This window comes from Pithys albifrons, chromosome 1 (assembly GCF_047495875.1).
Source record: "Pithys albifrons albifrons isolate INPA30051 chromosome 1, PitAlb_v1, whole genome shotgun sequence".
NCBI lineage: Eukaryota > Metazoa > Chordata > Aves > Passeriformes > Thamnophilidae > Pithys > Pithys albifrons.
In genome coordinates, this window is record NC_092458.1 from 114,753,003 (window position 1) to 114,771,202 (window position 18,200).

The 18,200-nt window shown below is 41.1% G+C and overlaps 1 long non-coding RNA gene across 2 annotated transcripts in view; it reads right to left on the reverse strand.

Moving 5' to 3' along the window:
• LOC139675953 (uncharacterized) overlaps positions 1-16,120 on the reverse strand; it is a 29,211-nt gene extending 13,091 nt beyond the window's left edge. The window contains exons 1-5 of one of the 2 annotated variants that reach the window (XR_011698571.1): positions 16,029-16,120; positions 12,422-12,576; positions 11,344-11,456; positions 6,052-6,149; positions 959-1,347 (exon numbers count right to left, since the gene is read on the reverse strand). This is a non-coding gene — a long non-coding RNA (uncharacterized lncRNA). The remainder of the gene's footprint in view (positions 1-958; positions 1,348-6,051; positions 6,150-11,343; positions 11,457-12,421; positions 12,577-16,028) is intronic. The other variant, XR_011698572.1, reaches the window with a different exon arrangement.
• Positions 16,121-18,200: the final 2,080 nt, after the last annotated feature.

The following is an 18,200-nucleotide window of genomic DNA, read 5'->3' on the forward strand; positions in this document are numbered from 1 at the left end:
GCAGTGTAGGCCTTTGCAAAGCTGACATCCACAAGAAAATAGGGCAAATGTGTATGAAATGTGTTTACTTGTTGGAGCCCCACCTAAAAAACCCTCCAGTACCACCTGAAAAATGTGTTCTATAAAAGAGAGAAATCAACAAATGAAGAATTGAAACATCAAAAAAAGTTAGAGAAATTACACCCTCTTTGCTTTCTTCAAAGTTCTTGTAGACACCATATCACAAGAGCAGGCAAAAGGGGGAAAAGAAGGCAAACTGGAGTGCAAATTATGGATTTTTTTTCCTGGAAAGCTCTGAATAACCATGTGTTGCTGCTGGAAAATGCTGGCCCATTAAAGAGCCATAACTGAGTACCCACCTAACTGTGACCTACGGCCACTAACACAAGATAGAGCTGGAAGAATTATTCTCATGTTACTAGTAAACTGTTCTCCAATTACTCTACTAGAGGCCCAGCTGTGGGTTTATAATGTGCAATTATATTGTGTTAAGTGAGGCCAATGTTTCCAGGAAGGAGTAGCAGTGATGGAGTGGCTACACCCTGGGAGCAGGAACTTCACTTTGGCCATAAACGAGGCAGCCCTGCAAGGAGACCTCTGACAACGAGATTTGCCGGGCAGACAAGGGAGTCAAATGTGATAAAGAAATGCACTGCAGGTGTGAGAAGTGAGGGTGTTGGTATGTGAAGGAAATGCTTATTGCTAGGATGGACTTATCTCTGAACAAGAGATACATCTCCTCACTCAAACTGGCTCACCCTGGACTTCCAGGAAAGGCAGCAAAGAGACATTGCCATTGTGTCTTCCAAAGAGACATTTCCAGAGAGAACTCCCACTCTTGATGCTTTCCACCCTCCTGCTTAAAGGCATTTCATGCGTTGTGCTGTGGTCCTCATTCCTCAAATGCAGGTGTACAAAATTTTGTGCATCTGTTGAATAATGGAAGTGTCTGTCTTACCTTGGATCCATCAGGCTGTGGTGCCAGGAAGCTGAGGATCTCCAGTTCTTCCAGACTGACACTTGCCCACTTTGGGCCCACCAGCAGAACAGTCTGCAGTGAGAGTGTTGCAGGGAAATCTTTTTGTTGGGTCAGAACTGAAGGCTGAGCCATCTTTTTGGCAGCTTTGCCAGTTTTTTGGTGTTGATCAGAGCTTCTGTACCAGCCCTTCCTGCTGGGAACTCCTCCTGAGTTTGTTGGAGTAGTCTTCTTGCAGTCTTGGCCTGGGAAACGTGCTGTGATCAATAGTCTTTCATGCCCGTGTGCAAACATAGCAGGTAAAGTGCAGCCCTCAAATTAGGAGTTAATTCAGTATTCCTTGATGTCCTTTAAACACATTAATCTGCTTTCTGCAGAGAACACAAACAACCATCAGTTCAGAATGACAAACCATTAGAAGCACTGAGAGAATGCATTATTTGACTTAGTCTACTATTAGTTTCAATTTTTTTTTTGGTACTTATGCCCCTGCTAACAAATGATAGCCAATTCTGCTATATTTCATTATAGCATCTTATTTTGCATAATGAAGAACAGGCAGCTGAATAAAACCCTGTCAGCCCATATTATACAGACTATTTCCATGTCAAAAGCTTCTTTTCCTTGACCACTGTTTAATGTTGCACTGTAATAGCAGTAATAACTACTTGCTCTAGCAGCTTTCCATGAATTTATACAGAGTCACTGATGTGAAATTTGACTGGTATTAAACTGCGTTTCCCCCACATGTAATTGTTGCAGCCAGGCATCCTTCCCTTCTGTCTCCTAAATTTTAATATGTGTTGTACCAGTTTAATTAAATACATGCAGAAGGCATGTATTTTAGAGTTCTGAGCCTTGATTATTTAATTTCAAAATGTTTTATGGTGGAATAAAAATTTACAATCCTACAGCCTAAAAAAAATGTGATCTTGTTGTAAAATGTCTCTCTAATTGAATTTGCAGCTCCCAGTGACTTCCAAGGTACTGCAGGACACTCTCAGATTGGCACTGGTGATAATGGACATCCAGGGTGAATGCGAGAGAGATTTTAACCTTTATGGCACTCCCTGCAGTGGCCACTCCTCTAACATGTATTTTTGACATGTTTTACTACTGTCATATCCCACTTAACCATGTTTGTCCTGGATATTGCCAGTAAAATACTGTAGATATTTTTTAATTTCCTCTAACACCTCCTGGGACATCCTTGGGAGTGGGGATTTACATTCAAGCCTGACATGAAGCAAAATAAGAAAAAATAACTCCTCTCACCTACTCATGATGTTACTCCTTGATTTAAGGAGTGCTCAAAGCAAATAGGAGATTCCTTGATGCTTGGCAAGTGTGTGAGCACTCAGAGCACACAGAAGGGAAACTGCTTAATTAAAGTGCTAATTTCCCTCAAAGTGTTGGGGCAAAAAGATCCATGAGGAATTGTGTCCATGTTGAAAGAGAACAGGCTTTGGGGTAGCAATAATTGTGAGAGTGTGTAATGCTTCTTGATTGTTTTTTCCATTAACCTGAAGTGAACAGGTTCCTTTTCAGGTGCTTGCTGTTCAGTGTTGAGTAAAGGATTATCAGAAAACAAGGGGGATTGTGGGGTTTTTTGCATTTTAAGCTTAAAAATTTCTCATGGAACTGCCTTGTGATCCTGAATTCAGCACCATATACAACTGCACCATGAGTGTCATGGTCTGGTAAAGGGCCTGGAGTAGGACCAAGGGTTGGACTTGATGATCTCAGAGGTCTTTTCCAACCCAATCGATTCTAAGATTTTATGATTGTTCTTTTCTGCACTGGCTGCTGGACACTGTCACAGTTTAGATGGACCCTTGGGCAGACCTGTGCTCTGGCCATCCTCAGGTTTTTGTACTATTAGCAAAGCTTTGGCTTTTGGCATTTTTAAAAGTGTCTCTGTAGGCTTTCTAGGCTAATGTGTTTCAGGAGTGGATCTGTGGGACTTCCTGCAAAACCATTAATTCCGATTTTCTATTGGTAAGAGGCGCTCTTGGAAAGGAAACAAAACATTCTCTGTAATAGGAGGCAGAATAAAAGTAAACAGTGGCAAGAGACATCAAGACATTCGAAATAAAGAACAAAAGGCTTTCTAAGGTAAAAATAGTGGAATAGCAAAGCAGGTTGCCCGGGGAGGTTGTGGAGTGTCCATCCTTTGAGATATTTATGAGCAACGACAGTATCAGGTTTCTCAAGGATGACCTAAATTTTATTGATCTTTCCACAGACAAAGGAAGGTCTGAGGAGAGTTCCACAACCTAATTAATTTATGTATTAAACAGCTCTGTGCTTATGTATACTTAAACAAAATATATGCTAAATGTTCTTAACAGAAATTACCAAATTTTATAAACTTATCCTAATGTTGGTCTAATCAACTTAGTAAGATGGTTTTTCTTCATATACTGTACTATGGTTAATGTTTTTGGTTTGGTTTGGTTTTTTGCATTTTTTAGTTGGCTGAGGAGTTTTTATGTTTTATTTTCCTTGTTTGTGTTTGTTTCGGTTGTTTTGCCTCTTTTGTTAATTTTGGGGTTTTTGTTGGTTTTGTTCACTTGGTTTGGTTGTTTGGGGTGTTCTTCTGGGATTTTTGGTATGGTTTTCTTGGGAGAAACAGGGAAACAAGCTTATTTAAACCTACTCCAGCAGATCACTGGCATGCTATTTCTATATGTATATAATGCACCTACAATCTGCAATGTGAGTCCTGCAATGAAAAATTTTCAGATTCAGTGAATACAATAAAACTTGCAATTTAAAACTTGCAGCTTTTTGCATCACTTGATTGTTTGGGATAAATTAAAAAAAAATCCCCTATGAAACCCTGTAATGAAGGGATTTTTTTTCACATGTTAAATAGCAAATTTCTGGGTCAAACGACTGCCAGTTTAATGGGAGAATTAAAGCAGTGGCCTGATAGCTCTGGACATTATTTGCAATTCAGGGAAGCATGAAATTTAGTCATACAGTGTGCTGGGTCACCAACATATTGCTGTGCTGACATTTGAACATGACTGCATTGCTTTCCCCTCTCCCTTGCATGTTATCAGTTTAGAAATAAAACCAGAATTACAGAGGCAGGTGTGGCAGAGGAACAGTCTCACCACTCTTACTGCAGTAACCTCTCAGTGTCCCTGGGACCAAATCTCTGTCCTGAATGATCCAGCCTTTGGAAAAGCTTTGGGCTGCTCAAAGATGCCTCAGTTGTCATGCTAGGGTTGGGAATTTGGGAGAACCTTCCCTTCAGGGTGTCCTCTGGGCTGTCTCCAGATCACCTCAAGTAGATCCTGAGATCAGCTGAGTTGGTTAAAACTTGATTGTAATAATGCCAAGGTCATGGGTTCAATCCCCTCTGTGGGCCATTGACTTAAGAGTTGGATTCGACAATAATTGTGGGTCCCTTCCAACTCAGAACAGTCTGTGAGTCTTTGACATCCACCTTGCAGTGCCCCCAGAGGTTACTCACACTACTTTACATGGATACAACCTGCAGGGACAGATGGTCCTATTCCATAAGTCTGTCCTATGGAAGTTTGACATGATCCAGGAAAATGCTAATGGAGATTTGCCAGGAGGCTTCGCCAAACCTCCTAAGACACACCACCTTATGTGCAAAGTGCCCCCTGAAGTGCCAAGTGGATGCAATGTGGCATTTGATACCCCAGCACACAAGAGGAATGTCCTTGAGATCCACAGAGACCAGATACAGTGTGACAACAGCAAAGCTGTCCCACAGGCTCTGTTTATCTCCCAAAACAAGGGCTAATGCTTTGGATTGTATGTGGTAAAGAGCAAAGCAATTTTTACATGGATAAATGTGGGTCCATAACTCAAGTACCTTCCCCAGAGCCACTTCCAATGGACCTGTAATTGAGCAATTGGATCAGAAGAGGAGGCTCAGAGGTGACCTCAGCACTGTCTAGAACTCCCTGAAGGGAAGTTCTGGCCAGGTGGGGGTTGGTCTCTTCTCCCAGGCACTCAGCAATAGGACAAGGGGGCACGATGGGCTCAAGCTCTGCCAGGGGAAATTGAAGTTGGAGAGCAGAAGGCAATTCTTTGCAGAGAGAGTGCTCAGGCATTGGAATGGGCTGCCCAGAGAGGGGGTGGATTCCCCATCCCTGGAGGTTTTTCAGCTGAGCTTGGCCGTGGCACTGAGTGCCATGATCTGGTAAAGGGACTGGAGTTGGACCAAGGGTTGGACTTGGTGATCTCAGAGGTCTTTTCTAACTCAACTGATTCTATGATTCTATGAAATATGGTTTGCAAGAACACAAGAACTGGACAACACTGATGGCTTCATTGAAGAGAAGCACCTCCAAGAGCTCCTGGGCAGAGGGGGACAGTTCCTTGTGTCTCTTAAATATGGGGTTCACAAAACAGTCCTCTTTGCTTTTCTACTCCTTCTTGTCTCTCCCGGGTGGGATCCTCATGCAATAAGCACTCAAAGCTGAATATTTTTCTCTATTAAACTGAAAAAAACCTCAACCCAGCAGTACTCAAAGCTTACATGTTTTAACTGAATGCACAGAATATGGTCATCTAAAAAAACCCCAAAACCTCAAACCCATGGAATATTTGTGGTATGTCAGGAGAGCAGATTGCCAAGATGTAAAATGGCATACAAAAGGAACAGCTTATGTATTTAAAGGACATTTATAATGTAAACTAATTTAAATTACAGAAAGACTAATAAAATGGCTTTTTTTTTACAGCACATATTGATATCATCCATAGTGAAACCATGGAATTGCACAGTGAAGGATCTCTTGGTACTGGTGCTGTGCAATTCTGCCATTACTTTAATCTTCATTAATCTACAGAGTGTGACAAAAGCACTGTCAAGATACAAATCAGACTTTTCTCTTTTTCTGGCTCCTTGCTTAATGAAGGCAAATTTTTAGATTAAAATGAAATGACAGTATTGAAACCTAAAGTAAAAGTTTCCAGTTATAGAATCATCTATTCTTTCTGTGAGCACAATTTCATCTTTGATATACTGGGAAATAAGTGCTCCTCTTTATTAAAAAATTCCCAAGCCAATATAAAAAATAAAATACCTTCTACTGTGTCTCTTTTTTTCCCTTATCATCTTTTCATGGCTCGTAGGGTACAATGATCTTGTTTGAGATGGATTCTGGAGAACTTGTATATAAAGCTATTATTGACAATACAAAAAAAAAAAGAAAAGATAATAGTTGAATTATTTCTCACAGCAAGTGGAAATCATCAGTTTTAAAAACTGATAGTGGAATTACACATATCCCTGGGGAGAATCCTGAAGTGCCACAATTTGAATTTTAGAAATAAAATTTTAATACATCAAGTTCCTAATGCATGAACAAGTTTACTCTTAATGGGACTTGTTGAAGTATCTTTATGTGTCTTCCTAAGCCTTCCCCACTTAATTTCTCTTGAAACACATTCTTATTGCTGATTTTTTTTAAAAGATTTATTTGTATGCCACACTAAATGGAATGCTTTTAGAGATAAGTAGTCTAATATGCTGGGTAAAGAGCCAGAAGAGGTTGTTTTTTTTTCAAGAGACTCTTTTCTGTTGGAAATAAAATACTCTCCAGCACAATTTGAAGGGTGACTTAAAAACAGAGATGGCATTAAGTGCTGCAGTCAAAGCTTCATCAGAGCCTTCAGCAGTAACCAGAAGAGCATATTTGGGAGTGGCATAACAGGAAAACCTTTGCTCCTTGCAGTTCAATATCCCTTCATGTGTAGGATCAGTTACAATGAGATGTTACTGATATGGGAACTGAAGAAAAAAAAAAAAGTCCTTTTTCTACTAGTGCTGTTTCACTTGCATTTCCCCAGATATTATGACCATGAAAACTGCAATTATTTTAAAGTTTTCTCTGACAAGGGTTTTCTTTGGCATAAAATACTTGCAATAAAAATGTATGGAATAATATTTGGCCCAATTAAATCAGCCTTGTGTAAGTAAAGACAATATAGATATTATATTGAAGATTGTCTAAACAGTAATATCACTATTATTTAAAATATTGATTATGAAAATTCATACATATTTACACGTGATTCATATTTTTGTCTGTATTCACATGAATTTACATACACATACATAATATTTACATTGAGTTTGCATATGATTTACATGCTAATCCTGCAAGTATTTTATGAACACGTTTATAAATGTTGAGTTCATATCTGCATCATTAAGCACATCTCGGGGCCCAACCTTATCAAACAACCTTTCTGGGTTCAAATATTTACAATATGAACATGATGTGATGCCAGTGACATTGCAACTTATTTATATTTACATAATTAATGGACTGGTTCAGGGGCCCTGTAAAGGGAACTCCATAAATTGGAAGCTCATCTTTGCCACCTTGCCCAGAATTTGCCACTAGTGAGAAAAACATAAAGGTCCAAATCACATTCATTATCAAAGCAGAGTAAAAGTGTTGAAGTGACTTTAATACAAATGAGAACTAGAACTTTGAATATCAATTATGGCATTTACTGAAAGGGGGAAAACAGTAATTGGTGGGAGGGTACTCTAATAAAATCCCAAAGGTATGAGGAAAATGAAAAACTTCAATCCAGACTCAGCACGTTCTCAGGTGGTACAAATTAGTCTTTTCTGGGGGGGTGTTTCCAAATAAAATACATCATTATAGGAAAATGGTGATGTTCAGTCAGCCTAGTGGTGTCAGATCTAACTCCTTATTCATTTCCTCTGATAAAAAGGTAAAAAAAACCCCAAGAATTCAAAATTCTATTTCCAGTGCTTCAGCTATTGATTCCTACATCCTTCAATACGCCCCTTTTGCCCATGTGGATCCTACACTTATTGTATGTGAGTCTACTAAAAATCAGTAAGGCAGAGAAATTCTTACTCCTCTGCTGTGAGAGGCCTTTGCACACTGTCCCACAATGTCACTGTACCTTTTGTGTCATCCATAAAGCCCATAAGGACAACCAGAGCCCGTTCTGGGGTTTCCTTTTGAATAAGCAAACTCAAAAGAAAGAGCAATAGCTGAGCAGCTGCCTGTGCTCTGAGCTGGTGAGCAGGCTGTGCTCACAGCTGTCCAAATTGTCAGCTGGCAGAACTATTTTAGTACCAATCAGCCAATTTCTTTGTGGGAAAGCTCTAAAGAGAAAGGAAGTGAAAGATTCCAAGAGGCAGCTGGAGAAAGTACCTGTGCAACAAGTGGCAAACCAAAATTGGCATATTCACTGTGTGTAGTGCAATGGAAAAGAAGACTCCGTGGCATCCTCAGCTCTGCTTTTGTTTTATGTAGAAGAGAATTATGAAGCATTTTTTAGCTAGTTTTATAATGATAAAAGGTTTAATAAACTTGACACCCAAGTGAGTTTACCAATTAAGAATGACAAACACAGCCAGGGAATTGCACAGTGGTCTGTGCTGGCAGCAGCACAACCCAGCAGTGGCTCAGGCTGGAGGCTTTAATACATTCCCAGCGAGTTCCAGGAATAATGACACTGACACACAAACCTTGAAGGTGATGCAGATCTCGCCCTAGCAGGATGTCACAGCTTTGCTGGGTCTCCAAACAACCAAGCAGGTGTGTAGCTCAAATCCTCACCTGGAATTACCTTCACCCAGCTATGCCCAGATCATCATTTTACTCTGTTGTCCTTCCAAGGAGTGTTTGAGATGCTGCATTTTTTTTTTTAATTTATAACTCTATATTTTTATTTGGCTGTTTTTCCCCCAGTGTGGAGTCTCTGCTGCTGCTACAAACCTGGAGTACTTTAGCCTGCAATATATGCCATGATGTTCCCATGCTTTGAAACAAGGTAAATTCTACTGAGATTCCACTCCTTTTCTTGAACTAGCAGGATGTGATCACGTCCCTTCACTCTCCACTCCCTTGATTAAGGCCTGCCTTTTTCTGGGAGGTAAAGGAACAACTTTGGCCAACTTTGGCCATCTCACACTCACTAAAATAATGACTATTTCTTAGGACAGCTTTGGATATGTCAGCACCTCTTTGGAGTCACCAAAGCCAAACTGGGTGGTTTTAGTGTTGTTCAAGTACTGGATGATTTCATAAAAATTACTTGAATAAAAACATTGTTAAATGAAGTGACATTCCTTAATGGAACTTGTCCTTGTCTAAGAAGCTTCTATGAAGCTGAAAGGAGGGAAAATACCCCTCTATAATGTGCTACTTTTCCTCCTTGACTGCAAGTTCTAAGGTACTATGATGAAAAATAACATTTATTCCCTCACGAGCTAAAGGTAGACTTTTTACTATATGATATAACACAGGAAACCGGCCCAGTAACCCAGGGAAAAAAAGTAATGGAAAGGAGATTTTGTCTTCAAAGTAGTTTCTTTCCAATCAAGATGTACAGTAAAATTCCATGGGGTATTTTTTGCATCACTGCCAAACCTCAGCATTTACACATCAAGTTCTTAATCTTAAAACTTCTTGACATTTTAAGATAGTAATTATATTGAGTTAATTTTTAATGTCCAAGCCCTTAGGACACTCCTGGTTTTAAATTTAAATTTCTACAATGAAGATTAAAAGTCAATTTTAAAATAAAAGCTGATGTTGTCCTATTAGCATGACATTCTGGGTATTGGGATGATTCTTCCATCACTGAGGGAGATTTGAATCAGTGGGAAAAGCTGAGTCTTTGCACAGACAGAAGATGAGGAGGTGGAGAATTCCAAGGACAGGGAAGATGCTGAAACAGAGCCTGGTGCTTCCTGAAGAAATAAAAACCATTGTGCCACAGCACCCAACTTGCCACTGGCAAAGGATTCTGCCTTTTTCTCACAATATCAATATAAAAATAAATGCATTTAGTTGTAGGAATGCCTGTTCTTTTGCAATTTCAGAATTTTCTGCAGTGTTTATGGGAATTAAAACTGGGGAATGCATTGCAGTGTTTGCTTTTAAAATACCTTTGGCAGTACTTTCTGAATAAGGGTGGTTGGGTTTCAGTCTTTTGGAATGCAATCCCCTATTCTGAAAATGATGCACAACAAGATAAGGGAAACTGTCTAAAATACACTCATTAATTCTTGTATTCTGTTATTTATCTTTAAGCACAAATAGTAAAGAACAAAAATATCTTTGTACAATTGGCTAAAATCATAGCCCAATGAGTATTTTTACCTGTCAACTCAGGGAACTATATACCCACAAACTTATCCATTGTCCTAATTCTACCAGTGGCATTAAGTGAGGATGAAAGAATCTTAGAATGGATTGGGTTGGAAAAGACCTCCGAGATCATCAGGTCCAACCCCTGGTCCAACTCCAGGCCCTTTACCAGATCATGGCACTCAGTGCCACGGCCAAGCTCACTTGAAAAACCTCCAGGGATGGGGAATCCACCCCCTCTCTGGGCAGCCCATTCCAATGCCTGAGCACTCTCTCTGCAAAGAATTGTTTCTGCTCTCCAACTTCAATTTCCCCTGGCAGAGCTTGAGCCCATCGTGCCCTCTTGTCCTATTGCTGAGTGCCTGGGAGAAGAGACCAACCCCCACCTGGCCACAACTTCCCTTCAGGGAGTTCTAGACAGTGCTGAGGTCACCTCTGAGCCTCCTCTTCTCCAGGCTGAACACCCCCAGCTCCCTCAGCCTCTCCCCACAGCACTTGTGCTCCAGTCCCTTCTCCAGCCTCGTTGCTCTTCTCTTCTCAATTGGGTTGGAAGAGACCACTGAGATTATGAAGTTCAACCCTTGATCCAACCCTACTGTGATCACTGTGGCACTCCGTGCCCTGGGCTGGTGATCACAGTGGGGTTGGATCAAGACATGGTGGATTCTCTGTCCCTGGAGGTGTTTAGGAGGACACTCAGTGCCAATCCAGTCCCTTCTTCAGCCTTGTTGCTCTTCTCTGGCCCCGCTCCAGCCCCTCAATCTCTTTCCTCAACTGAGGGGCCCAGAACTGAACACAACACTCAAGGTGTGGCCTCCCCAAGGCAGAGTCCAGGGGAAGGGTCACTGCCCTGGGCCTGCTGGCCACGCTAGTTTGGATCCAGGCCAGGATCCCCTTGGCCTTCTGGGCCACCTGGGCACACTGTTGGCTCCTGTTGAGCTTCCTGTCCCTCAGTCCCCCCAGGTCCCTTTCTGCCTGGCTGCTCTCCAGCCACTCTGTGCCCAGCCTGGAGCGCCGCAGGGGGTTGGGGTGGATATTTCTGTTCCCTCCAACTGCAAATTTGAGATGCAAACTTACAGATGAAGTGAGGCCACAGCCCAAGGCATAAGGCATCTCTCCAACAAAACAATTCTCACTAGGATGGTATTCACTGACACAGGGAATTAGGACAGTTTTGACAATACATCATTGAAGTGATTTGTGATTTCCAGCAATGTTTTCTGACCTTACCAAGATGAAGATTTTCCTTGTTTTTCTCATCACTGTGCATGTCAAAAGGTGTTTACACTGTGTTGTTCACAAAAATCCAGAGGTTTTTTTTCCTTTTCCCAGAGTGGCAGCAGCTGAAACACAGGGCAGAAGAAAGTATAAACTCTAAGCTGATAGAATCAACAGAAAGGAACGAGTGGTTAGAAGTTTATTCAAACTTTATTTCCATGCAAAGAACAAAACAAATGTATACAACACCTCAAAGTATGCAATATAGTGTGAATAGTTATAATTTGTAGATGTTGTTAATTATTCCCATTCCATTAATAAACAGGGTTTTTGGTTGTTTTTTTTTGAGGAAATTAGAAATCAATTTGAAAAGTAATTACTTCATTAAATTTAGTAATTATGTGCTATAACCATCTCAATCTTCTGTAAAATGAATGACAAGGCACTTTTCTCACTCATTATTGTATGTGAATTTAAAGTGTGACACTTTTTTAGGCTTTGGGCAATGAAGAGCTGTAGGAGACATTGCTGAGCCCAGTGGGCAGAGGAATTTGGAGATTGGAAATGTGTGTCAGCACTGCAGGCACAGAACACAAGACTGTGCTTTGCAATTCCTGAACCTCAATGGAATATGGACAGGAGGTCTTTTACCTGAAGGACATTCTCCAGGTAAGGAGACAGAGAACCTTCCCAGGGCTTCCACTTTCCTCCAGTTTTTGTGAAAGAAGGAAAAATGAAAATCTTTTGCAATTACTTTTAGGAGGCAACATTTTTTTAATCTGGTATGTGGCTTGTTCACCTCCCTGCAAAGAATTTTTTAGGCAAAAGAACATCAAGGGAAGAACTAATTTCTGTTGAAATCCACTTCAAAACTGTATTTTGGTGCAAATAGAATTGTGTTTGCAGCTATAGCACAAGCATTTCTTAGAGTTGTTTTTTAATAAGAATTAGATGTGCAGTCCCATGTGATGGGTCAGATTTCTTATGTGCTCTTCAAAACCATCTTGCAATAGCTGTGAGACAAAAAGTACATCTTTCCTTGGATAACTTGATCAGGGGACTTCATCTGAGAAGGCTTTGAGAGACTTACTTGAGTGTGGTAACTTTTCTGTGTTCCCACTGATCAGGCAAAGCTGACTCCTGGAGCACCAGCAGCATTTTCTGAGCTGTTGTCCAAGTCCCTGTAGGGATGGGAAGACATCACAGGTACAAAGAGGCCACGAGAGTGGGAGGAGGTTCTGGGTCCTGCACACAAGAAAAAGGGACAGTGGAGACTGTGAGAGATTGTGTGTCATTTTTATAGGCATGATACAGGAAAGCAGATAAAGCAGATGCCTCATTCCTTGGAGTGCTGGAAAACTGGGATGGGATGTGAGAGAGTGCCAATGTCATGCTCAAGGAGAGATGTTCTAACAGCTCTTTCCTTCATCTACTCAAAACACAATTATACACTCAGAATGCTGGACTGAAGATAGGCCTTAAAAATACACAGGTGTTTTCACAAAATAAGGTTAGTGAGCTAAAAGAGTCCTTTTCAGCTGCTCCCCCATATTCTCTCACTCAGTTTGGAGAACTCCTGGCTGTTTTCTCTCTGGTTTTCATGCCAGCAGTGAGGAGTCAAACGTGCTTATTTGAATATTTTCCCTGCCCTTTCATTCTGCACTTCTGTGGCTCATAATGCATCTGACTGACTTTGTTCCCACACACCCTCCTGTGTGTCTTACACCTCGGGGGATAAAAGGGGGAGAGAGAGAGGAAAGTTGTCAGAACATCAGTAAATTGGGATCTGTAACGGTGAGTGGTTAAATACTCAACATAAGCAGTAGCTGCAGCACCAGAAAAGCCTGAGAAACAGCACTAGAAGGGAGTTGTTTCATCATTCCTTGAGAAGACTCTGAGAACTGTGCAAAACATGAAAAATCTCAGATTTCCTTGGAGTTCAGGGAGCTCCCAGTTGGCTGTTAACACATGAGGTCATAAATGACATTTCTATATATAATACAGGAGGAACTTCACACACTGCAAGTCACAGGACACTCAAAAATCCCATTCAATGTGTAGCAAAAGCCCAAAGTTTCAAATGTCCTGAAACTCAGGAAAAGAGGAGGGATGATTCTTCTGTGCTCCTGGGAGAGCACTTGAATGAGACCTACCCTGAATGTCCCTAAGCAGCCCAGGAAATCACCCCCAAAGATGTCCAAAGGAGCTGAAATTCTCTGTCAGCCTCAAATCTGGGAGTTGTTTATTCAGATATAGACACAGGTCTCAATTTTCTGCACATTTTAAAGGCCGCAGTAATTCTTTTTTGGAATAAAATAAACACACCTTTTTGTTTGTTTATTTGTTCTCCCTGCAATGAATTTCATGTTAATCCTGAACACAACATGCAAAGAGAGTAGCAAAGTATTAGCATTTTTGAATAAAAATATGACATTTTATATACCCTTAAGCAAAAATATGGTTTGCTCCCTGGAGCTACCCCAACCAATTTAATTTCCCACATCAGTACACACCATGAAGCCAAAACTTCCCACTGCCTTTCAATCTACAACAAAATACCCAGAGCATCAGATTTGTTTTCCTTCTTGCATGTGTTTTCTGTATGTCGCTCAGACCTCCTTCTGAATGGATATTCACATAGTTGTGATTACTGGGTCTCGTTTAATTTGGTTTCTACATTTCATCAGAGCAGAATCCTGCACTCAATTCGGCAGTGGTTGAAGGCCCAAAGGTGGAAGCTGCAAAAAGGCAGTGAGGAGTTGCAACATTGATAAATTGTGACTGCCTAAAAAGTCTAATTTTTCATCAGATTCACCTGATCTTTCTGTTGAGCAGAATTATTAGAAAACTCCTGGAAAAGCTGGTAGCCCATGGCCTGGACAAGTGTACCCTCTCCTGGATTAGGAACTGGCTGAAGGGTTGGGCCCAGAGAGTGCTGGAGAATGGAGCTGCATCCAGCTGGCAGTCAGTCCCCAGTGGTGTTCCCCAGGGGTCTGTGTTGGGTCCAGTCCTGTTTAACATCCTTATTGATGATTTAGATGAGGGGATTGAGTCCATCATCAGCAAATTTCCTGATGACACCAAGTTGGGAGGGAGTGTCGAGCTGCTGGAAGGCAGGAGGGCTCTGCAGAGGGATCTGGATAGACTGGAGAGATGGGCTGATTCCAATGGGATGAGGTTTAACAAGGCCAAGTGCAGGTCCTGCCCTTTGGTCACCCCAACCCCCTGCAGTGCTCCAGGCTGGGCACAGAGTGGCTGGAGAGCAGCCAGGCAGAAAGGGACCTGGGGGGACTGAGGGACAGGGAGCTCAACAGGAGCCAACAGTGTGCCCAGGTGGCCAAGAAGGCCAATGGGATCCTGGCCTGGATCCAAACTAGCGTGGCCAGCAGGCCCAGGGCAGTGACCCTTCCCCTGGACTCTGCCTTGGGGAGGCCACACCTTGAGTGTTGTGTTCAGTTCTGGGCCCCTCAGTTGAGGAAAGAGATTGAGGGGCTGGAGCGGGGCCAGAGAAGAGCAACGAGGCTGGAGAAGGGACTGGAGCACAAGTGCTGTGGGGAGAGGCTGAGGGAGCTGGGGGTGTTTAGCCTGGAGAAGAGGAGGCTCAGAGGTGACCTCAGCACTGTCTGGAACTGCCTGAAGGGAAGTTCTGGCCAGGTGGGGGTTGGTCTCTTCTCCCAGGCACTCAGCAATAGGACAAGGGGGCACGAGGGGCTCAAGCTCTGCCAGGGGAAATTGAAGTTGGAGATCAGAAGGAAATTCTTTGCAGAGAGAGTGCTCAGTCATTGGAATGGGCTGCCCAGAGAGGGGGTGGATTCCCCATCCCTGGAGGTTTTTCAAGTGAGCTTGGCCATGGCACTGAGTGCCATGATCTGGTAAAGGGACTGGAGTTGGACCAAGGGTTGGACTTGATGATCTCGGAGGTCTTTTCCAACCCAATCCATTCTATGATTCTCTGATTCTATGGAAACAAAAAATTCAAACTGGCCAAAAGTTTGCCTGAGCCAGAAGCGGTGAATGGATCACCATCATTAGGAAGCATCTCTCAAATTGCTACACAACTGACGCTAATTGCACACTGTTGTTACAATAAATACCTGAGAAAAGCTGGAAATTGTGTGCTCAGATTTCTTATATCCTCTGCCAGGTTTTCAACCTAATTGGGCCCAAACAGATTTTTCACTAACACTTCTGAAGAGACAATTTGGTTTGGTTTTCTCTGTTAACTTGGCCTTTTATTATTCCTAAATCAGACTTTGTTAAATAATTTTCATCATTACGAGGCAGTAAAATCTCCATTTTAGAAAATATTTAGGAGCCATTTAAAACACATTTCCACTTCAAATATAGAAAGAAAAACAGACATTAATTGAAAGCACAGATACCCAAGGCAGTTTTGTAGCACTCTGAACACAGAAGGCTAAAAAAAATAATGATATTTTTTATGCTGTGTACACTGTAATGTATTTTGGGATGTAGTGGATTAGATTTGAAACCAGGTTGCTTTTAAAAATACTAAAATATTAAAATAAAAAGTATTAAATTTTTTTTAAATATTAAATTTTTAAAAATTGCTGAAGTATTAAAATTTTTTAAATATTAAAAAATTTAAAAATATTAAAGTATTAAAATTTTTAAAGATATTAAAATATGAAAAATATTTTTTAAGTAATAAAATATTCACCACTGTTTTTTCTTACCCAAACAGGTTCTTTTACGTGCTGTTCATTGGCACAAGGAAATTCTGGAGGCAGAAAGCTGAGTGAACACTCCAGGCTCTTTCTTCTCTCCAATGTCTCTCTAAGGGTTAATCACAAAACATAAGAAATTAAAGTCTTCACTAAATTATTCGAATTTTCCTGCCCTTCATCCACTGATCTAAGATTAACAGGTTTAGCATATTTGGGACTTTGTGAAATTATATCTCTGTCTGTCCTTGCAGCTCTGAAATGTGTGTAACGTGTAAAGTGTGCATTTTCCTCCAAAACTGCCAAATCCATCCCAAAAGTGAGCCCATGGACAGGGCAACAAATTCAAGTCCCACTGAGAAAAAAATGCATTTAAGTGAAATTAGAATGGCTGCAATGGCAGCAAAGGAACCTTTTTTACAAACACCTGCAGACTGACTAGGAATGACCTGGTTCAATTCAGTGTCATTCCCTTGAGTTATGGAGCCTTTGTTGTTTTTTTGCAGTCAAAGATCCCACCCAGCATTAACAAATTTCACTTTAAATGAATTTTCATAGAGGCTGCAGCACCTCAAATATTGTTTTGAGGTTTGGTTGTTTTTTGGTTGTTTTTTTTTTTTCTTTTTTTCTTTGTTTGTTTGGTTTTGGGTTTGGGTTTTTTGTTTGGTTTTTTTGTTGTTGTTGTTTTTTTCCAAGTGATGAACTGATTGCATAATCCATTTAACAGGGAATTTATGTATTATCTCTCTCAAGGATTTATCTGTGACACTTTATCAATAAATTTGTATTGGATAATCCGTAATTATCAGTGGCTAAAACCAACTGAAAACTACCAAGAAAAAAATCAATGAAAATGGTGATGGAAAAACAGTTCCCTATTTCGCCCAACCCTAGATGTGATATGTAAAGGCCATTCACTTCAGGCAGGTGAGGAGACAAAAAAATATCTGTTATCATGAGTTTAAAGCCATGGAAAAAAATGATATTTTATTGGAGGCACCAAGAGGGCAGAGTGAGAAGAGTCTTCCTTTCCCAGGTGCAGAACTGTCAATAGCAAAGAAAAGAATGTTGTGTGGCAAAAAAAATGTGTGGAAGAGCTTTCATTTGGCAATTCTCTCCTTTGCATCTTGTCTGTGGTCCCTTTTCAAGAGAGAGCTCTGGAACTGCAGAGGGGTGAAGAGGCACTCCCTGCTTGGGCAATTGGTGTGTTCTGACACTGATTTACAGTTTTGCAGTCCAGTCTGGCTTTGTTTTCTACAGAGTGAGGAGCAAAACAGTTCCCTGAATCTCAAAATGCTTCTTGAAGATCACATGGGGAGATCTATTTACTTGGGCTTTTGAGCAGAGAGACCATGATGAAACTTGTGGGTTGGGAAAAAAGTGTGATTTTATTTTGCTTTATTTAGCAATATATCTAACACTGCTTCAAAGCACAGGTGTATTAGGATGTGAAGACCAGGGCAGATCAAAGTACACCCATTTTTCACAGACTCACAGACTATTCTGAGTTGGAAGGGACCCCCAAGGACCATCGAGTCCAACTCTTCAGTCAATGGCCCACCCAGGGGATTGAACCCATGACCTTGGCATTATTACAGCCAAGTTTTAACCAGCTGAGCTGATCTCAGGGTCAATTTTTCCAACTCCCTGAGAACTTCATTGCTTGTTGGTCAGTTATTTGCTCATGCCATGGCAGAACATATTTTGAAGGGGGAACTGGATGACCAGGGTAAGAGTGACCTTGTGAATGATTTTTAGAAGGCAATTTCCCACCTACAGGGTAGGAAAAAAAAATCTGCAAGGACAGTTGTGTGCCAGCCAGAATGGCTTTTTTTTCTGAAGCTTCTGGATGCCTCTATTCCATAAGTCTGTCAGCTGTTTGGAACTGTGTCATCTCAAAAAACTGACTTTTCGCCTTCTGGTTTCATTATCCTTTAAACCACTTTTCATCAGGCAAACAGTCTTTGAAATTAAAAGTCAGTCAGGGAAACATTGCTTACATTGCCCTGGCTGTTCAAACACAGTTTAAACTGTTTCATGGAGGGGAAATGATTGAGTTGATGTGTTTTGCGTCTTGGTGCTGTGATTTTTTCCTATTTTATTTTATTTTTTTTAACTTCTGGGCATGAAACAATGCAGATTCAGTAAACAGATCTAACTGTGTGTGATGAGAATGATTTCAGT